This window comes from Melospiza melodia, assembly GCF_035770615.1.
Source record: "Melospiza melodia melodia isolate bMelMel2 chromosome 7 unlocalized genomic scaffold, bMelMel2.pri SUPER_7_unloc_1, whole genome shotgun sequence".
NCBI classification, from domain to species: domain Eukaryota; kingdom Metazoa; phylum Chordata; class Aves; order Passeriformes; family Passerellidae; genus Melospiza; species Melospiza melodia.
In genome coordinates, this window is record NW_026948497.1 from 7,018,842 (window position 1) to 7,042,017 (window position 23,176).

Consider the following 23,176-nt stretch of genomic DNA (forward strand, 5'->3'; position numbering starts at 1 on the left):
CTATGCCTATGGGATTCTCCAAATATCTCTTTTATTTATTTCTTAAAATTTCAGACCTCAGACAAAGTCAAAGAAGCATTTACAAACTCTGATCCATCACCCCCCTTTGAGAACCTCTCTTAATGGAAATAGACCAATCTCTTTATCCCATTCTTTTTGGATTTTTATCTTCTACAGCCTTTCTCACGTATTTTTAGGAAGAATCAGGAGAGGGCTTTCTTCTAACTGATTTTTTAGTGTTTCAATAAAGTGATTCCTTTAGAGAGTTTCCTTAAGCAGCCGGAGCTGTGGTTACCAAGGGAATGGAGCTCAGGGCAGGACGGGGAGGCTCGGCACAGCTCAGGGTCTGGGGGCTCCAAAGGCGGGGTCTGCAGCCGGGATGGCCCGAGGGGATCGGCACAGCTCAGGGTCTGGGGGCTCCAGAGGCGGGGTCTGTGGTTGGGATCGCCCGAGGGGCTGTTCCTGTGCAGACCGAGCTGGAGCGGGGATCGCCCTCACTCGGCTCACGGGGGCTGATCCGGCAGAGACAAAGCCGGGACTGACCCCGGCTGCAGCGGCGGGAGCCGACAGAGTCAGGGCAGCCGGGGATGGGACAGACGGGACCCCCTCGGTGCGATCAGCGCGGTGACCACGATGCACACGGCAGGACAGACCCCCACCCCCGGCAAGAACGCGGGCCAGGCGGCCGGACCGGGACAGACGGACCGGGACAGACGGACCGGGACAGACGGACTGTGCCGGAGCCGGCACAGGGGCTGGGAGGGCTGGTGCGAACGAGTGGGGGAACGAACGGGAATGGATGAGGTAATTTGTTCTCAGCTCTATACTTTCCCCGTTTTGCTTTTTGGGTGCTTTGAAATGGTCGACGAGCTGACTGACGACCTTCTCATATTGTTTTTCTCATCACCCTTTTATTTATCTTTTGGCAAATTATACATGTTTCAGGTACTTGTTTTTTTACTCTAAAAGTCTCAATGCACCCATAGTTCTTTAAAAAAAATGATCACACCTAGCCTGTGTATCCCACCGGGCTTTTTGATACACGTCCTCTGCTATTCCCTCGTAAGCGTTTTATTATCTAATTGTCTTCCATATCAAGATGTTTCTATTTCCCCGATTTATCTTGTTCGCCACAATCTTGTTTTAATTCCCCCCCCCCTTTTTTTCTTCATTTGGAGTTAATATTAACTCTTTCAGCTTTATTTTCTGCTGCATCTTTAGCTTCTTGATCTGCCAGTTATTTATTTTATTTCTTCTTATTTCTAGGTCTTTACCTTTTGGTGTCCTTTAATATGTACTATTGCTATCTCTCTTAGGTAATTGTAATGCCTCTAAAACCTCGAAAATAAGTTTCTCATGTACTAATCTTTTTCTTCTTTAATTAAGCAATCTCCCTTTTAAAATTTTTCTTAAGGTATGTGCTACTCTAAAGGCATACCTTGAATCAATGTATAACTCTTTTGTGTTAAATTTTCTAATGCTGTTTTTAAGTATATAATTCACAAGTTTGCATGTTTTTTCTCATCAACTTCTGCATACCCTGTATTTTGCAATGAGTTGTATTTCTGTTTGTTAACATAACTCCCAAAGTGCTGTCTTGGGGTATTTCTGTTGGTATTTTTTTTCTGCTTTTCTTTTCCTGTATCCACCTTACTGAATTTCTGTCTCATTTTTCAGTTTTCTATCTATTCGTCCCCTGCTTCTGTTTTTCACTTTTTACTAACAACTTAAATACCACTTTTCTTTCAACTACTTACACCCAAAAAAACCCCTTTTTCTCACACTGCTTTTCAATACAATCCAACTCCCTCCAAGGAGATATGGTAAGGCTTAAAATGCACAATCGACATTACCTATACTTTCATTCATCTACATTCACTCACTTTTATTTCTCATTCACTTTCACACATTCCTTCACACTCTCAAGACACAAAGGGGATCCTTATTGCTAGGAAATCACAGGTCCTTGTGGCCCCCTCTTTCGCTTTGGGGTTTACCTCCAGGTCTCAGTGTCACCAGGCCCCCTAGAAGGGCCCTGACTCTGGCTGCCTCTGGTGCCCGTTCCCCTGTGAGGCTGTCTGCGTGTCTTTCACACTCTTCAGCTACGGCCCCTCACACGCCCAGGGAACGCTAGCTTGGTTCGCAGGTCACTCGCTCCTCTTGGGCCCAGAAGCCCCCACCCAGCCGGGAGCTGCAGCCTGGTGTGCAGGTCACTCGCTCTTTCCACACCTCCCCCTTCCCACCTGCCCAGGAAGTTGAGGCTGGCTCTGTGTGTGTCTCACTCTCACACACCACAAAACAACAATAAGGTACCTTTTACTTTCACATCGCCTATTACAAGTTTAGGTGTTACTGGCCAGTCCTGGTGCCATTGGATATCCCTCAACCCAGCTGTGTTATCCAACCCCAAATGCTCTTGGGCAATTTTTCCCTCAATCCTGTCGTGTTGTCCAACCCCAGATGCTCTCGGGTAATTTTCCTTCAATCCAGCTGTGTTGTTCAACCTCAGATGCTCTTGGGCATTTTCTGTCCCTCAACCCAGCGGTGTGGTACAACTACAGATGCTCTTTGGCATTTCATTTGTTCTGCTGTGTTGTCCAACCCTGGATGTTCTTGGGCATTTTTTTATCCCCCAATCTAGCTGTGTTGTCCCACCCTGAGTGTTCTCGGGCATATCCTCACTCGGACAGAATTCTGCTCAACCCTGCTCTTGGATGCTCTTGGAATATAAATCCCTCAACCCAGCAGGTTTTAGGAGCCCCTCCTGTCCTGTTTCCTAGTGGATTGGGCTAGGAAACCTTGCTCCCCACCACCGAGGGGTCCAACCCCTCCCTGAGACCCAGTCCCAGTCACCCCCGGGGATTCTTTCACTCTCTTATGAGTCGCTTTGTCTCTTTACTGGCCGCTTTTCCAGCGAAAAGTCGGAAACGCAGCGTGGGAGACTCCGCACTCACTTGGCAGGTCTGGGACAACCAGCCCGCCTCTCATTCACACACATTCATCCCCCCATACCTGCCCCCCGAGAAATACTTACCAATCCTTTTTCCTTCCCGGGTTCTTCGTGCGCACTACTACTCTTAGGGGGCAAATTACAGCAGTTGTAGGGACCCTTTTCCCGTTCTCTTTGTTTTATTGTCTCCTTTTGTCCACAGATCGTAACCTGCGTCTGTCGGTCACTTCAGGGGAAGCAGAGCGAGGCTGCCAAAGAGGGCAGGGCGCGCCTTCCCCACTCTGACTCTCCCAAAGCACCGGCAGCGAGGAGTTAGTAACCATCCTCTGCTACCAAATTGTGAAAAACGCCAATCACTTGTTTTTAAAATTTTTAAAGTTTAATAGTAATAAGATGGTTATATAGTAACACAATTAGAGTAATAACAATTTGGACAAATTGAATTAAGACAATATGAGACAACAAAAACAAAGAGTTATGGACGTCCAGGTACCTTTTTCTGGGCATCACGGGCCCAAAAAAGGACCCCTGGTAACAAAGGATTAACCCTTAAAAACAACAGCCCGTTGCATATTCATACACTTCATACATGATGCATAAATTCCATTCAAACACAGGATTCTGTCTGACCAGTGTCAACTTCTTCCCTCTAATCCTAATAGCACCTCCAAGGTGGGAAGAAGTTTGTTTCTTCTGATAAGAAGGCCGTAAATTCTTTTTCTCTGAAAGATCTAGGTGTCCTGTGGCTGCAAGTTATCTCGCTGCAAGTGTCCTTTCTTTTAAACAAAGCATCTTACATAGCATAGTTCTATTTTAACAATTTTTATAACCTAAAACTATATTTAACACAGTACTTAAGAAAATTAATACAGCATTGCTTTCTAATACAACACATATAATATTCATTTTAATATTTGTGAAAAGCCAATCATAAAATACATGCATTTTTCACACCCCATTCCTGGACATCAGGGCTCTCTGCTCCCCTTTTCCCGGCCATCCCATGGCTCCCAGCCTCCAGACTGGCCATTGGCTTGACCCTGGGATGCCCTGGAATGCCTTGGTCCCTCATTCCTGCCTTTCCCAGCCCCCAGCCCCAGCTGTGTGCAAAACCAGAGACCCCCTGAACTCCTCGTTCTCGAACATCCCTGGTGTCCCCACCCTTGTCCCCCCTTTTTGGGAAACCCTGGACTCCCCTTTCCTGGGCTCAAGGACCCCCTGGAACTCCCTTCTACCTCTCCACGTCCCTGCCCCTGTCTCCTGTCCCTCAGCTGTCCCCTGTCCCTCGGCTCTGTGGGCCCAGGGTGGCAGCAGGAGCCAGGGCAGCCCTGGGGGAGAACAACCCTGAGCCCCAGCCGGGCCAGTTCCCCCAGTTCCCCCCAGGTCACTCCCAGCATGGGCCCTGTGGCTCCCAGTCACCCCCAGGATGGTCCCAGTCACTTCCAGTTACACTCAGTGTGATCCCAGTATCATCCCAGTCACTCCCAGTATGATCCCAGGTGTTCCCATTCAGCCCTACTATAGTTCCAGACACTCCCAGTATGGTTCCAGTCCTTCCCAGTATGATTCCAGGATGAACCCAGTCACTCTCAGTACAGTGCCATTTGCCCCCAGTATGGTCCCAGTCACTCCAAGTCACCCAGTAGGATTCCAGCCACGCCCAGTAGGATTCCAGTCAATCCCAGATACTCCCAGTATTATTCCAGTGACTTCCTTTATGGTTCTTTTGTGATTCCAGTCACTCCTGGTCTCTCCCAGTACATCCCAGTTGTCCCTAATGTGTTTCCACTCACTCCCAGTTGCTCCCAGTAGCTTCCGGTATGATTCCATTTGCTCACAGCCACTCCCAGTCACCTCCAGCATGATTCCAGTCATTTCCTGTATATCCCAGTTGCCCCAACATGGTCCCAATTGCCCTCAGCCTGCCCCTAGTCACTTCCAGTATGATTCCAGAAGGATCCCAGTCACCCTCAGTGTGGTGCCAGTTGCTCCCAGTATGATCCCATTGGTCCCCAGCATGTCCCCATTTCCTCCCAGTGTGATCCCAGTTGCCTCTAGCACAGACCCAGTCCCTCCCAGTATGATCCTACTCTGATGCCATGATGATCCCAGTTGCTCCCAGCTTGGTCCTAGCTGCTCCCAGTTGCTCCCAGTCTGATCCCAGTTGTTCCCAGTGGCCCCTGTGTTATGTTTGGGAATGGGAGGAAATGTAGGGAAGTGATGCAAAGTTTTTTGTGTATCTGACAGTCTGTTGAGCTGCTGAAAAGCTAGACACGCTTTTGTGAAACACACATGGTAAAGACCAAAAAATTCAGAAACTTTTCTTTTCTTTGTTGGTCGGCAGGGAGGTGCTGGGTTTCGGTTTGGGCTTCAGCCCTGTGTCTGGGCTGGGCTGGGCCGTCTTGCTGCAGGCTGGGCTTCTTTTCTATTTCCTGGGCTGCTTGCTGGCTTCTCTCTCCATGGGCTCTGGTTTGGCCGGGCTGGGCTTCAGCAGCTGCCGGGCAAGGAGACAGGGGAGGCTGCGGAGCTTTAGCCAGAGCAGGGCTGGCTGTGGCTGCGAAGATCTCGCTGTCAGGCTGCTGCTTCTTCTTCTTCTTAGCCTGGCTGAGACCAGAGACTTCTGTGGCTGGCGTAGAAAACTAAACACTAACTACAAAGCTGATCTGAACACAACTGAGCCACAGCTTTCTGTTAGTAGTTATTGGTGGGTTAGGTAAACTCAGGCGTGATGTTAACTTTTTCAGTGCTTCAGTCTTCTTCTGAGTGAGAGAAAAGAACAACATGCAAGTATATTAAAAACAAGATGAAGATATTAAAGGTAATAAAGAAGAAGGTAAGTAAGTCCCAGATGGGAGGGGGAGAAGATGCTTTGTTTTTAGAGCTGAAATCCTCTTGTAAGCTATAAAGAAAAGACTCTTTTCCCTTATAAAACATAAAACTATAAGGAAATGAAAGTGTTTGAATTGATATTAGGTAAAGGCTTCTATGTTAAAGTAAGCAGATGTTGAAATAGCTGTAATCTCATGAGAAGTTTGCACAAAGAAAGAGCACAGTCTTGTGCTTCTAAAAATGAAGATCTGTGCTCCCAGAGATGAAGATGATTTTAGAGATAGATAATGAGAACTTTTGCCTTTGAACAGCTCATCTTTAAAACAATACCCCATCAATCAACATAGCCCGTCTCCAAGCTGTGGGAAGGTTTGTAGAAATAAGAAAGATTTTACGATAGCAAGGTTCCCCTGGCAGTTGTTATTCATGACAAAATTGAGAACCACGAGAAAACTGTTTTTTTCCTTTTGTAGAAAAGTCTCCATAACTTTATCAAGAGGGACTTCTCTCCCTAAGTGAACTAAAAAAAGACTCTTTGAGAGGTAGTAAACTGACTAGAAATCTTAAGTTTAGTTTCTTTACATTGTCAGTGAGAAAGAAAAAGTTGTGGGGAGAAGTATTCTAAAAAGTTTGCTTTGATTCTTACTACCTTTTTTTTTCTTTTTACTTACTATTATTAAAATTTTTCTTTCTACCCTTTTAAAGTTTTGAGCCTGCTTTACCTTTCTCCTAATCCTATCTCACAACCAAAAATAAGTGTATTAGTAATAAACCAACACCAAACCCACCACATTCTTTAGTGCATTAGCCAAAAAAAATCTCAAAATTAAAGAGATCTTATATTAGCAAACCAAAACCACGACACCCTAGCACAGACCCAGTCACTCCCAGTATGACCCCGGTAGGAATCCACTGTGATCCCAGTCTTCCCAGTTGCCCCCAATGTAGACTCAGTGACTCCAGTCACTCTCAGTGTGTTCCCAGTCATCCCCAGTATGGTTGCAGTCACTCCCAGTATATCCCAGTGGGTCCCACTGTGATCCCTTTTGCCCCAGTTCTGGCCCTGCTGAGTCCCAGTGTGCTCTGATCCTGCTCCCAGTGGGTCCCAGTGCTGGGCACGGTGAATCCCAGGGTGTCCTGGTGTATCCTGGAGTATCCTGGTGTGTCTTGGTATGTCCCGGTGTATCCCAGTATATCCCAGTGTGTCCCAGTGTATCCCAGTGTGTCCCGGTGTATCCCAGTGTATCCCAGTTTATCCTGGTGTATCCCAGTGTATCTTGCCTGGTGTATCCCGGTGTCCCAGTCCATCCCAGCCTGTCCCAGTCCATCCCGGTCCGTTCCCTTCACTGGGAGTGACTGGGATCATACTGGTGGAAAGTGGAATCTTACTGGGCCAAGTGGATGTGACTGGGAATGACTGTGAGTATGCTGAAGGCAACTGGGATATACTGGGAGCGTCTGTAACCATGCTGGGGGTGTCTGGGAACACACCGAGAGTCCCAGCAGGTCCAAGGACTCCGTGGTGGCACTATGGAACCTCATGGAACCAAGGGGATCATTGTGGCACCCCTGGAGCCCATGGAACCAAGGGGCCTTGGTGACACAGCGGGGCTTCATGGAACCCAGAGACCATTATGGTTCTGTGGGGCCTGATGGAACCATGGAGACCATTGGGACCCTTCAGGGCCTCGTGTCACCAAGGGGGCATTATGGCACCTCAGGGACACATGGAAGCAAGGGACCATTGGGTCTCATGGAACTGAGGGAACATGGAACAGGCCTGGCTGGCTTGGCCTCCCAGGGGCCACTGGACAGCTCTGGCTGATGTTGGAATGTCAAAGGCTGCCTTTCATCAGCTCCTGGAGCACTGCGGCTCTGTGCTTTCCTTGCTAGGAAAGGAACTGTCAATCTCTTCTAATTACTCATGGCCAGAACTGGGATTTCAACTCCAAATTTTTCCCATAGGAATATTGCCAGGACAAGTGTGGCAGGGAATGTTTTCAGGAGAGTCACCTCCCATCTGTCCCCAAAACACTGGGGAAGGCTCCGTGCCTTCCTCCCTATGAGAAAGAACTGTCCTACTTCTCCAGGCATGCATGGCTGAGATTGGTCTTCCACCTCCAGAATTCCCTAAATCCAAAGACTGCTCCCAAAAAAAATCTGCCATTCCTGACAAGTCTGGCTGGCCTTGGCCTAGCGAGACTCTCACCTGCCTTCCAAACACTGAGGCTCTGTGCTTTCCTTCCTATGGAACAAAACTGTCCTTCTCAGCCAGGTGCCCATGGCCACAACTGGGATTTCACTTCCAGCATTCCCTGTTGTGACAGACTGGAGGAGATTGTTGGCTCTAAACATTTTGTGTGGGGGGGAGGAAGGGGCAGGTCCAGCCTTGCCCTGCCCTGGAGCCCCAATTCCCCCAGAGCCTCTATCCCAGCCCAGCAGTGGCTGCCAGTCCCTGGCACAGCACAGGCAATGCTCCACAGCCACCTCTGCAGCCCCAGCCCAGCTCCTGAGGGACCAAATGAGCCCAAGGCCCACCTGGGGGAAGGGCCCAGAGAGACCAAGGGGTATTGAAGGCTGACCACAAGGCAAGCACACATCTTGACCCTACCTCTTCTTGGAATTTCCACCTGAACAGTGCTGGAATCCAGGAGTTGGTAACTGTGTGTGTGCTTCTCTGTATCTTTTCAGCCAACAAAGCCAAGGGAAGGCACAGTTCCATCAAATGCAAAAGTCATTCCTCTGCTGGATATTAAATCCACTTTCCACAGCAGACAGCCTCAGAGCAATGGAAAGCACCTTCTGTGCCCAGCACAGATCCCAAGGTCCCCCCAAACCCTCCCTGCCCCAATTCTGCCCAGATTTGCTCTTTGCACACACGAGTCACACACTGAAGTCAGGAGCTCCCTCCATGCCCAGAGGGAGGAAAAGAGAGAAAGGGGATGAAGAGCTCTCCTGTGCAGAGCCAAGGTCCAAGTGCTCTGGGATGTCCCAGCAGCATCTGACATGTCCACCATCCCCCAGAGATTTCCGCACAGGAACAGTTTTAGACAAAGGCAAAAGAAAAGGCAATTCTGTGAGATATAAACACAATTAAGATGTTGACTAATATGATATTTATTTCAGCTTCAGAAAGATTGGGCAATTCCCTGAAGCTCAAAGCATGAAACCAGTCAGCTGAAGGGCACTTGAATGACCAGAAAGCACCGGGAGGAGTGCTGAGGGTTTTTTGGAGGACAATGGACATATGTAACATGTTCACAATCCAGCCTTCATAGAACCTGAGTGAGGTCACCATGCCCTTGAAGGACACAAAAGAAGGAGAACACGCTCAGCAGCAGACGGTTCAGGATGCAAAGGCAGACAAGAAAACCACAGCGAGATGCATGAAGAAGAAAGACTAACTAAAATTAACTGAAATATCAAAATGCGTGCGTAAAAAGGATTTAACCAATCATGTATCAGCTTGAGGGGTGAACAATAGAGAACAGCATAAATATGGCTTGCTTTTTGTAATAAATTGGTTTCCCTTATCATATTAATCATGGTGTGATGTCCCATTAATGATCCTCTGCACCTAGGGACCAGAAATGCATGCAAGCCTCCACCCCAAGAGACATTATGAATTCAAAAAACATGGCCATTAACTGCTTTATACCAACACAGAGTAATGGCAACCAAAATGCAGTCAGAACAGGGTTTTTTCCACTCTCTCTCAAGCCCCACACGTTGGGCACCAAATTTTGTCCTGGTTTAGGGCAAATTTGGGAGAAAACCTCCAAAGGGGCTCCTCCAGAAAGCAAACGCACATTGCCCCTCCCCACAACTGGGTCAGGAAGGATTCCCTGGAGAGAAGTGGAAAGAACCTGTTTATTTAACAGGCAAAGCACCCCCAGCACACAAAATGAACAATACCAGGTGACAACACTCTTTCACCACTCTGAAAAAGATGACAAATTCAGAAAGTCTCTCTTGGGAGTGGTCGCTCTGTTATCAGTCCCTCCGGTGCTGGGGCAGCTGCTGCAGCCACAAGGTGCAAACTCTCAGTGTTTCCCAGGTCCCAGTCCGGAGCAGGTTTGAGTGGTTCCAAAAAAGAGAAAGGAAAAACAGTCCAGGGAAAAATTCGGAGTGCTTAGCCAAACTAAGTAATGAGCAGAAACAAAAGCAAGAGCAAAGCAAAAAGCCAAGCAAAAAGCAAAAGCAGCACCATGCACTGCCCTGTCTCTGTGTCCCACCAGCCGTGGGGGAGCGGCTGATAACAAAACCAAAACAAAACTTCGCTCTTCAGAGCCAGTCTTGAAGGCACAGAACATAATATCCAGCATAAACAGAACACATGGATGGGGATGCAGGCATCATAACGTCACCATAGGACAGTCCTGCACCCAAAATTCTGTCCTGCACCCACTGCTGCATCCTGAGTCCTGTCCTGCACCCCGAGCCCCGTCCTGTACCCAAATTCTGTACTGTCCCATACCCCAAACTGAAAGCTGCCCCCAAACCCCAACCCCACCCCTCATTTATCACCACATTCCTGTTCCACACCTTCTCTTCAACTCCTCCCCCTCTCCCACCCCTGTCCCACCCCCAAATTTATCCCATGTCCCTGATCCCCTCCCTGTTCCCTCCCCAACCCAGCCCTTCCCCGCAGGCCAAGTGGGCAGCAGCAGCAGTGGCAGCTGGTGGGGGCCGGTGGAGTTGGAGGAGCTGCAGCCCCTGAGCCTCCTCACCCTGGACACGCTCCAGAAGTGCATCTTCAGCTATGAGACCCACGGCCAGGAGTGATTGACACCTGTCCCCACTGATCATCTGTAAGAGACACTCTGAGGTTTCCCTCAACTGCCTCACGACCGCTGTGACGGAGACTGAAGCCCCCTCCCAAGGGCTGAGACTGAGACCCCTATAACTCTAACACAGGGGGCTGGCCGAACTGAAGCCAGATGTTTGCCAAGTGTTGCCTGCAGGTGTGTTCCCTGGACCAAGAAAACAATTGGTCTCACTCACTGCTGAGAACATGGACTGTCTGTAAACTCACCTGTTCCCTCTCGGTGCTTTCAATAGACTTACCTGCTCCCCCCCTTGGTGGAGGACTATAACAGAACCAAGACTTTGAGATTCTCCCTGACGTGACAAGACGGATCTGTTGGCTGGATCACGAGGGTTTCATCTCTCCACTGGCAGCTATTCCTCCCCTCTTTCTCTCTCTCTCTCTCTCTCTCCTTTATTCTCCTTTCTAATCCTTCCATCACATCTGCTGTGGGCACTCAACAAGAGGTGCATTTGTTTTGATTAATACCAAAATCCCCTTCCGTGTTGCTTTTGCACTCAGATCAGTTAACAAACCATCATGACCCTCGCTTGTACGAGCGGATCATGACACCATCCTGGTGGCCCTACCATTGTCCCTGCTGGCCATCCTGGTGGCTGTGCTGGCTCTGCCATGGTCCCCACTGGCCATCCTGTCCATTCCCTGTCCCTGCTGGCCATTCTGGTGGCCCCAATGGTCCTGCTTTCATCCATGCTGGTGGCCACAGTGTCCCCACATGGTCCCTGGTACAGGCAGCCCAGCGAGTACATCCTGCTGCTCACCAAGGTGGGGCTGGGGTGGTGGCCATGGGGCATGAAAGTGGTCAAAAGAGTGGTGGTGGCCATGGAAGGATTGACCATAGAGGCCAGTAGGATGCTGGTGGCCATGGGAGGCTTGGACATAGACTGGTGGCTACAGGGGAACAGTGGTGGCCATGGGCAGCATTGACCATAGAGCTGGTGGCCAGTGGGATGGTGGTGCCATAGGGTGGTGGCCATGGATGGGATTTGGCCCCAGGTGGCCCACAGACTGGTGGCCCCAGTGGCCCGTGGCTCATCTTGCCTCTGCAGGACGAGAATGGCCGCACCCTGTCGGACGAGGACATCGCGGCTGAGGCTGACACCTTCATGTTTGAGGGTGAGCACGAGCTCCCAGGTGCCACTGGGGAGGAGCCACTCCAGTGTCCCCTCACTCACCCAGTGTCCCCACAGGCCATGACACCACGGCCAGTGGCCTGGCATGGCTCTTCTACAACCTGGCCGGCCATCCTGAGCACCAGGAGCGATGCCGCCAGCAGGTACAGGAGCTCCTGGCTGGCCGGGACACTGCAGACATTGAATGGTGAGATGTCCCCAGGGCCACCCCGGTCATGTGGCTTGGGGACACGATGCCAGCCCCGCTTGTCCCCAGGGACGACCTGTCCCAGCTGCCCTTCACCACCATATGCATCAAGGAGAGCCTGCGGCTGCACCCTCCTGTCACTGCTGTGTCCTGGCGCTGCACCGAGGACATCCCCCTGCGCGATGGCCGTGTCATCCCCAAGGGTATGGCATGGCCAGGGTGTCCCCAGTGTCACCACCCATCCTCATCTGCTGTCCCTAAAGTGGCCATTCCCATCCCAGCAGGGGTCATCTGCCTGATGAGCATCTATGGGACCCACCACAACCCAGACCTCTGGCCCAAGCGTGAGGTAGGGCCACCCTATGAGGTGTCCCTGTCACCATGGTGGTGACAGCTGTGTCCCCTCGGTGTGACTGTGTTGGTGTCACCCCAGGTGTTCAGTCCTCTGAGGTTCAGTCTGGAAAACAGCAAGGAACGGTCCCCGTCGTCCTTCATCCCCTTCTCTGCTGGCCCCAGGTATGTGCTGGAGTGGGGACAGGAGTGTCCCCAAATGTCACCCCTGTCCCTGGCTGGGTTCACAGTGGGGTGACAATGGGGAGGAGCAGGGAATAAATGGCAGCATGAAAGGGACAGTATCATGGTGGTGGTGGGGATGTGTTGTCCTTGGCCATGGGACACCCCATGGCATGGACATGTCAACCCATGGACTTGTCTCCAGGCCACTTGTGTCACCATCCATGGCCATGTCCCCCATTTCCTCATCCATGGCCATAGAGCCCCATGTCACCATCTCTATCTGTGACACCCCCCATGCCCAATATCGCCATCCACAGCCATGTCCTTGTCCCCATCCCCACCATATCCCCACCCAGGTCCTTGTCCACATCCCCACCACATCCCCACCCAGGTCCTTGTCCACATCCCCACCACATCCCCACCCAGGTCCTTGTCCCCATCCCTACCATGTCCCCACCCAAGTCCCACAATGTCACCATCCATGTCTTAGTTGAATGTCTTTATATTTACCCCAATGTTGGGTGAAGGATAATGAAAAATGAAAGAAAATAAAGGCCAAAATAAAAGCATTTATGTGTCCATGCTGGCTGAGTATCCGTGTGCCTGGGCGGGTAGAAAGGACCTTTTCTAGAAAGATTTCCACTCCATTGTCTCCAAAATCCTGGGTTTTGCCCCAGTCAATCACCATTTGGCTGTGGAAGATGCTGGTGGGCCAGAGAGAATTAGAATCATGGAATGATTCAGGTTGGAAAAGACCTCCAACACCATTTGGAATTCTGGATGCCACTCGAAGCAATGACTGGATACAAAAGGTGAGACTGTTTTGGGGTCGAAAGTAAAAAACTGTGCTGTCCACTATGAAATTCTGATGTCTGTTTGCATCCCAATGGATTTTTCTCTGGCCATGTCCAAGTGCCCAAGGAGAGCCAGGAAGATGTGGGGACCACCAGCCAGGTGTCTTCCCAACATGGATCACCAGGATCATGGATGACCAAGTCTCCGCCCAGCGAGGGTCACTGTGGACCATCCAGTGGGGGTCCCCAATGGGGGATGGAGTTGAAGCAGCACTCAAAGCTCTTCCTGTCACTGTAGGACACAAAACAACACGAGCGCACACACTGCTGCTCTCAAGGGGAAGAAAAGGGAAGTTTATTTCCTGACTCCAACATTTACAGTTTTCTAAAAGCGACCGTGGATTGGAGGGTGAAAGTGCCACCTCTCCAATGACACTGGACAAACTAACAGTCCATCATATTTTTCTTCTTCTATGAAAGAATGCCAAACAAGAAGTTATTTACAGAAAGTGTTTGAGAAAGTTTGCTACAAGAATGTAAACATTAGAAGGCTCAGAAAATCTTTAAAAATCAAGGCAACACTCTTCCTGCACACAGGGCACTTGTTGGGCATCCCTTACTGCTGCCTCCCTTGGTGTTGGGTCACAGCAGAGTTCTGGGAGAAGTTCTTCCCACACTTGGGACACTGTTAGGCCTCTCCCCAGTGTGGATCCACTGGTGGGTGATGAGAGTGCAGTTTTTCTAAAAGCCCTTCCTGCAGTCAGGGCAGCAGAAGGGCCTCTATTCTGTGTGAATCTGCTGATGCTTGAGGAGACGGTATCGGCTCTGACACTCAGAACACTCATCGGATCTCTCCCCAGTGTGGATTCTCTGGTGGGCAATCAGCCTAGAGTTCTGCCTGAAGCATTTCCCACATTCCCCACACCTGTAAGGCCTCTCCCTGGTGTGGATCGTCTGGTGCAGAATCAGCCTAGTGCTCTGACTGAAGCTTTTCCCACATTCCCCACACCTGTAAGGCCTCTCCCCAGTGTGGATCCTCTGGTGGACACTCAGGCCGGAGGGGTCGATGAAGCTTTTCCCACATTCCCTGCACTTGTAGGGCCTCTCCCCAGTGTGGATCCTCTGGTGGGCATTCAGATGGCAGCTCTGCCTAAAGCTTTTCCCACATTCCCTGCACTTGTAGGGCCTCTCCCCAGTGTGGATCCTCTGGTGCAGAATCAGGCTGGAGTTCTCAATGAAGCTCTTCCCACACTCTGAGCACGTGTAGGGGCACTCCCCAGTGTGCATTGTCTGGTGGATGATCAGGCGGCAGCTGTCACGGAAGCCCTTCCCACACTCCCCACACACAAAGGGTCGTATCCCAGTGTGGATCATCTGGTGGAGTTTCAAGCTGGAGCTCCTCCTGAAGCCCTTCCCACATTCTCCACATTTATAGGGCCGTTCATTGGTGTGGATCCTCTGGTGGGCGATCAGGTTGGAGTTGATCCTGAAGCTCTTCCCACATTCCCCACACTTGTGGGGCCGTTCATTGGTGTGGATCCTCTGGTGGACAGTCAGGTGGGAGCTGATCCTGAAGCTCTTCCCACATTCCCTACACTCATAGGGCCGTTCCCCGGTGTGGGTCCTCTGGTGGATGAGCAGGTGGTCGCTCCTGCCGAAACTCTTCCCACATTCCAAGCACTGGTGGGGCTTCTTGCCATCATCAAGCTGCTGATGGACCACCACTTCAGCGCTCTGGCCAGATCTCTGGCTGCCTTCCAGGCACAGGCTGAGTCTCTCCTCCTCGGAGCACCCTGGGCTGGGTTTGCAGCCCCTCCTCTTGAGGGATCTCCGGGGCTTTTCCTCCCCAGTGGATTCCTGTGCCCTGGAGCCGCTCAAAATGGCCTCTTCCACCAGGTTCTGCTGTGAGGATTTGTCCTCCCTGGTCTCCATCCTCAGCTCCTTCCCTGGGGGAGGAAGGACAAGGAGAGGCTGGGATTTGCCTCCGTGCCACAGGGAAGGGGAAGGAGATCCCCCCAGTGCATCCCTGGCTGGACAGCATCAGCAGTGGGGCTGTGCTGCAGCTGGGGCCGTGCTGGGCTGGGAGACGGAGCAGGACAGAGGGGAAAAGGGGCACTGACTTCCTTCTCACCTGCCTCAGTGCCCTGGGGCATCTTCCTCTTCCTCACAGCCTTCTCCATCCAGATGAGGTTTGGGAATGGGAAATCCTGATTTGGGGGAAAAACAAGATGTGAGTGCATTGCCTTCGGAGGTCCCACTGGCCAAGTCCATCTCTAGAAGTCACCGGACGTCTGGTGGCCAGAAATACCTCCAAAAATCAAGGAGTCCAAAAACCTCTCCCAGGAGTTCCCTGTTTCCAGTGTCCTCACTTTGGGCTTATGGGGGTCCCTCTTCTCAGAGCTGCTGGGGGGGCTGTGGGGCCTGGGCATTCCCCCTCTCCCGGGTCCTGCTTACAGAGGCTGAGGGTCTTTTGGGGGTCCCAGGGGTGAAATTATGATGCTCGTATCCCCATTTGTCTGAAATAAGCTTTGCACCTTTAACACTGGTTCTGAGAGCAGAGAGGGAGGAAGAAGAAGCACGGAGTTTGTTTTCAGAACCTCTCTCACTCCTCCACATTCCTGCTCCTCTCTTGTCTGCAGATGGACAGACAGCGGGACAGAGCCCTCCTTTGCTGTTAGTCAGTTTGAGCTAGCAGAGGAAGAGAAGCTCCCTGGACTGTGGTTTTTGGTTTATCCTTTTCTTTGGACCTGTCTAAACCTGCTCTGGATTGAACACCCAGAAGAGCACCAGGTGCTCACACCTGTGCCCCACCGGGGCTGGGCCACGGCATTTCCAGCACCAGAGAGACTGATAAGAGACTGATAAGAGACTGAGCAAGCCATGCTACAGCTCACGGAGGGACTTTGTGAGTTTGTCATCTCTTTTGGAGCAGCAAGAGATTTTATTGTTTAATACTGTTCATTTTTGGGGCTGGTGAGTGCTTTGCCTGATCAATAAACAGTTTTTTCCACTTCTCTCAAAGAAAATACTTTTCCAGAACCAGCTGGAGGAGGGGCCACTTGACTTTGCTCTTCTACAGGAAACACCTTTAGAGTTTTTCCTCCCAAAATTGCCCTAAGCCAGGACATTGGCTTTGAAGGTCCCACTGGCCAAGTCCATCTCTAGAAGTCACTGAGTGTCTGGTGGCCAGAAATACCTCCAAAAATCAAGAATTCCAAAAACCTCTCCCAGGAGTGCCCCGTTTCCAGTGTCCTTATTTTGGGCTTATGGGGGTCCCTCTTCTCACAGCTGATGGGGGGCCTGTGGGTCCTGGGCATTCCCCCTCTCCCGGGTCCTGCTCAGGCATGCTGAGGGGGTTTTGGGGGTCCCAGGGCTCACCCTCCCCTGATTCTGTGGAAATTGTTTTTGTGACACGTGCCAATTGGGAACGGAAACAGCAAATGCTTCTATCTGCTGTGTCCAAAACAAGACACAAAGAAAGGTTTTGAAACTTTCTGACCAAATAGACAAATAAAGCATCAAAATCAAAGAAGTATAGTAGAGCAAAAGAGATGAGGCAGCAAGACGACTGATGCTTAGAATAAAATAGAGGAAGTTGGGGTAAAGCTAAGAGATATTGTAACAAAGCAATTAAAAGCTTATGTATAATAAAAAGCTTGATGCACTTGACAAATCATGTAGCAGACACCAGTGCAAGGCCTCCCTCCAGACAATCACAAGAAGGATAGCAATCAATGACCACCTAGAAATATTGTGAAATTACTGCTCCCAGCTTATTGATATTTGCTAATTTGGACTAACCAAGCATATTGGAAAATGCTTTGTAGGCTTAAAAACGGTATATATAATTTACTGAACTGTGTGTGCTATGAGTGGAGCAGTGACTCCCCAGCCACCCAGCGCTGCGTGCTTGCTTTAAAATAAAAGGTATAGAAGTAAAATTCACATTCGCTATTGAAATTTTACATCAGGTGTTCCAGGGTCCCCTTTCTCCAGCATCCCCCCACTCTAGGCACTCAGCGCTTCCCCTGCTCCCCTTTGCACTCCTGAGAGATCCAAAAGTACCCCCTTCATCAAATAAATTAAAAATACCTCTCTCAGCGACACAAAAATATATTTGGGACTCAACTCCTGTGAAAAACGCCAATCACTTGTTTTTAAAATTTTAAAAGTTTAATAGTAATAAAATGGTTCTAAAAACAGTAATACAATTAGAGTAATAATAATTTGGACAATTTGAATTAGAACAATACGAGACAACAAATACAAAGAATTATGGATGTCCGGGTACCTTTTTCTGGGCAGCACGAGCCGGAAAAAGGGCGCCGGTTAACAAAGATTAACCCTTAAAAACAATAACCCGTTGCATATTCATACACCTCATACATGATGCATAAATTCCATTCAAACACAGGATTCTGTCTGGCCATCATCAACTTCTTCCTTCTAATCCTAACAGCCCCTTTGAGGCGGGAAGAAGTTCGTTTCTTCTGGTAAGAGAGCAAAAAATTCTTTTTTTCTGAAAGATTCAGGTGTCCTGTGGCTGCTATCTGATGTGAGTGCCTCATTCCTTCCTTTAAAAAAACCTCACTGACATAGTTCTTCTTTTAACTACAAAAGTTACCTTTTAATTACAAGACTACATTTATTATTAAACTGTTAACACAGCACTACTAATCAATACACCAAAATACATATGGTAAATGTGAAAATGCCTGTATTTTATGATTGGCTTTTCGCAAATATTAAATGAATATTATATGTGTTGTGTTAGAAAGTAATGCTGTATTAATTCTCTTAAGTACCATGTTAAATATAGTTTTAGGTTATAAAAATTGTTAAAATAGAAACGATGCCACGTAGGATACTTTTTTAAAGAAAGGACTTCCAGCGAGATAGCAGCCACAGGACACCTGAATCTTTCAGAGAAAAATAATTTATTGCTCTCTTACCAGAAGAAACGAACTTCTTCCTGCCTCGAAGGTGCTGTTAGGATTCAGAGGAAGAAGCTGACACTGACCAGACAGAATCCTGTGTTTGAATGGAATTTATGCATCATGTATGAAGTGCATGAATATGCAATGGGCTATTGTTTTTAAGGGTTAATCTTTGTTAGCGAGGGTCCTTTTTTGGGCTCATGCTGCCCAGAAAAAGGTACCCAGAGGTCCGTAACTCTTTGTATTTGTTGTCTTGTATTGTCCTAATTCAAATTGTCCAAATTATTATTACTCTAATTGTATTACTATTTTTAGAACCATTTTATTACTACTAAACTTTTACAATTTTTCACACACCATAAGCACACGTACCTTTGCTTAAAACAATGCTTGCTTATTTCGAATACAATACCTGCTTGTAAGCCTTAAAACACAACACACAGAGCTCCATTCTTAAGCTTTAACCTTCCTAATATCTTGCTTGTCGGCGGAAGGGAACCAGGACATCAATTTGATCATCACAGGCTCGATTTTATTGATCAGTATGGCGGGTTGAATACAGTTAATAATGAGCTTCATACATATTGCAAAAGTTGAGCTCAGGATTGGTCAGTTACATATCAGCACCTACGCCTACTTCTACATTCCTATGGTTCTACTTTTGATACTTTCTACATATTCTTAGGATGTATTCAGGACTAATCTCAACTCCCTATCCTCATGTTGCAGCAAGGTCACTGCTGACTCTTCCTTTCAGCTTGCTGACTGCTGACTTTTCTCCTTCAGCTAAACCAGTGGCATTATATCAGTGTGGCCTTTCTCAGCTAACCAATTATTAATAATACTCTCCACATTTCCCCCGTTTTCTTCTTGTGCAAGGAGATTAGTTTGCCATGTTTTTGCTTTTGTACGGCTGACCATGTTTTGAATACAGTTAAAGATACAAGGCAAAATAAGCAAAAACAGTAAGATTACACCCAGCAGTCCTATAGCATAGATCACAAGGTTCCTCAGCCACGGTCCGAGTCCCAAGCCTTTAAGCCATTCGTCAATTCCTAAACCGTCTTCTTCCTTAAGTTTGTGAAGTCCCTGTTGTAATTCTTTTATCTTAGTGTGAATGGACACTGAATGATCAGACAGATTCATGCAACACATTCCCTCAAACTCTTCACATCCATGGCCTTGTGCTAAGAGCAAAAAATCTACAGCAGCTCTATTTTGCAAAACAGCATGGTTAACACTTTGCACATCTGCAGTTAATAACATGTCTAGAATTTGTGATGTCTTGTTCAGCTCATCCCTTGCCCAGCATCCTAATTGTTTTGCTAAATTCATGGCTTTATTGGCAGATCCTCCTGGTAAGATAGTTGAAACCACCACCTGTTTGAATGTGCCCCAAAACCATGGATCTCCTATCTTGCTGCAGTCTAAGTCATGTATGCTACGTTTTTTCCTGTTTGAATTTTGACTCAGCTGCATTAGCAAGGACACATTAGGATGAAACAGTGACAATTTTCCCAAAAAACAGGGTCCACCCTGTGGTTTAGCTGGTATACCATTCCATGCCCTGTCTCCACAAATCAAAAATATTCCTGTGGCTAATTTCATTGGTGCTGTGATATTTGTGCCGTTACATTGACTGTAATGCTGTGGAGAGAATTCACTCACATTCAGGGATGAATCTAGGGTGGCCCATGTTTCTTTAGGTTGGTTTAAATTCTGAGCACCCAAAAGTTTGAAGCTAAACCATCCACCAGCTGTAGTGTTAGATATGCTGGCATTTGTACTTCCAAAAAGATCCAGTTCTTCAGGAGGAGAGTGCAAAGAGGTGTTAAGTGATTGGATTAGTAAGCATTGACGATAGCCATCACTCTGACCTGCAGTGTACCCTTGTTGCACCGGCAATGTGATGTTTGACATGTTAGACATACATAAGGTTTGATTGTTTATCAAACTACAAAATTCTCCAGGAGACCACACCGGAAGTCCCACCAGGCATGTTCGAAATGGGTTAGTGACTCCTCCAAGACTAAGACAAAGTGATGATTGGTTAGTTTGATTAGCAAGCGTTACCCATAAATTTTCCCTTGGTTGACTAAAGTGTGTTACTCCTACTGCTTCACTTGCTACAGCATTGAGCAGTATAACAAAAACAAACCTCATTTTTCTTTCTGCTTGCTTTGCTTCTCCTTTTCTTCCTTCTGCTTACGTTGTTTTTTTTTTTTTTTTTTTTTTTTTTTTTTTTCTTCGCTGTCTTTTCCCTGGTTTGCTAGATTGTCTATTGTAAGGCTGAGTCAATTCTTGAATATACTGATCTAATTCTAAATCAGCATCCTTGCTCACAAGTATAGCACGAGGTAAGTTTGAAGGCAAATCAGCTTTGCAGCGAGCTGCTATGATGCGTGAGGCTTTAGTAATTTCAAATATTCTAAGGTTTTCCTGTAACTTCTACCTAAGGTATGCTATAACCACTTGTTCTGCACTCTCAAAGAGCTGTAATCCTGTCCGTCCTGGCAGGCCAGTACTTTGTTCAAGAGCTCTAACCCAGATATGATTTCGAATCCACTTTCCAAAACAAGATGTACACCATAAATATCCTAATGACTTCTGTGAATACCAATAAACCTGATTACAATCTGCACAATGCAAAGCTACCCATGCATAGCATTTATCTTTATCCTTTTTGCAAACATAACAAGGAAGCGAATGTAAGTAAGGACCAGTATAAAATTGTGTTTCTTCAACCCAAAGCAACCAATTCAATGGTGGTGATCGCAAAGCCTCTTCAGCCTTTTTACTATATGAGGCTAACAGCTCAAGGTCTTTCTTTAACACAAGGTGTATCTTATTTCGTAATCGTAGTTCTTGTTCGTTATCCTCCTCAACAACTATATCCTCCCGAGGGTCCCACAACAGTAAAATTGTTCTAATCATAGAAAATTAATTAGCAATCACTGATACCCCTATTCAAATGAGACCGTTCCCCTTTTTGCCTTCTTTTTCTTATCAGTCTTCAATCTTGCTGCTCCTAATTTCACTGGTCCTGTCCCTTTCAAACTTAATTTTTGCAACTTATCAATGCAGCAATCTAATGCTCTATCAGGATCCCCTTGGAAGGGTCCTACAACTGAATGCTGTGTTAAAGGCACTAATTTCCTACACCTTATAGAAACTATACGTGATTTACTTTGAACCTTAATTCTATTTACAATACATTGTATTTCCCATCGATAATAAGCAAGAACCTTCTGTTCAGGAGACTCATAAAGATTTAAAGCTATATATGCGTTTTGCCCCGTTTGTCTCCTTAATTCATCTTGCCAGCTTTTTCCCCACGTATGCTCGTGTTCACAAGTATGACACCACAAATCCCGTAATAATGATTGTTCTATCCAAAAAGTTCTTTTACAACCCCCACAACGTAGAGCTATCCAGGCAGCACAATGTGGATTGTGACAGTCAAGGCAATGTAGTTTCGCTGGATCTGTTAAGTGAAAAGTTGATAATGAGTCAATGAAACCAATCAACTCCTGGGCCGTCCGGTAGTGACGTGTCAGTGCTCTGTCCACCGCTTCCGAGTACCCCTTCAATTGTAACAGTAGCGGTTGTAGGACTAGAAGCAGTTTCTTCCCCAGTCGCTCCTTGTCCTCCTCTGTAAGGCAATCCACCAGAGGCTGCATCAAAAACAGGTTTAGTCCACTTAGCAGGCACCCACAAAGGCCCTGTAGGTGAGGAAACACAAAGATACCCCCGACCCCAATATAATACTTTTGCAGGTTTTTCCCATAATCCTGTACTTGGGTTCTTATACTTAACCCAGACCTCTGTTTCCTTAGTATTTTCCTGACCTGACCTCGGATGATGTTTCATTGCAGGGGGGGTATCATCTTCCCCAAAAATGCATAAATGATTAATCACATACAAAACCTTAGCCAAACATGCTTGTGGATCTGTCAAATCTTGATGTTTTTCAATATACTGCTTAAGGGTACCGTTTGCTCTTTCCACTATTGCCTGTCCAGTAGAAGAGTGTGGAATACTTGTCACGTGCTTAACAGACCACTGATTCAAAAATTTCCGGACCCTAGCACTTACATAACCTCGACCATTATCTGTTTTGATACTTTTTGGAACTCCCATAACAGCGAAACAACTTAACAGATGTCTGATAACCTGTATAGCTTTCTGTCCTGCCTGAGCCGTAGCCCATATGTAATGACTATATGTGTCTATGGTGACGTGCACATGCTTGACTTTACCGAATCTAGGTACGTGTGTAACATCCATTTGCCATATCTCATTTATTTTTAAACCTCGAGGATTAACCCCGATGCCTAGACCTATCCCACCATTATGATAACTACATGTTGGACATGCTCTGACAATGGCCTTGGCTTCTGACAAACTCAGCTCAAAGTGTTTTGCTAAACCTCTTGCATTTTGATGATATCTACTATGTGCTTCTCTGGCCAATGTGTGCTTGTCAATAGGACAAGAATTATCAATGGGTAGGGTAACCAATTTATCTGCACGTTCATTCCCTTCTCCTAAACCTTCAGACCACTTATGGCTCCTAATATGAATCACAGAATATGCTGCCTTTCTTTCTCGTAAAGCCTTCCTCAACTGTATCAGTAACTCATACAATCGTTTATTATTCACTTCCTTAATTGCTGCTTCCTCTATTCGTTTGACTACTCCTGCAACATACATAGAGTCTGTGACCACATTTAAAGGCTCCTGTAAGTTGGACACCGCCCATACTACTGCTAACAATTCCAAAGTTTGTAAGCTATCTGCAGGGTCTGCTGTGAGGAGTTGATGCTTCCATTGTCCTTTTTCTTGCCAGGTAACAGCAGCACGCCTTGATTTCTTTCCTGCATCTGTAAAAACTGTAATAGCTCCTTCTATGGGGTTTTCTTCTCTCAAAGGTCGAGTAATCCAGTTCCATTCTGTCATCCATTGCAAAACTCTAGGCACTAATTTACTAGTCTCTACTTTA

The 23,176-nt window shown here is 47.6% G+C and overlaps 1 pseudogene; it reads right to left on the reverse strand.

Annotated features, from left to right (window-relative positions):
- Window positions 1-23,176, reverse strand: part of LOC134432881 (zinc finger protein 208-like) — a 1,008,692-nt pseudogene that overhangs the window by 371,668 nt on the left and 613,848 nt on the right.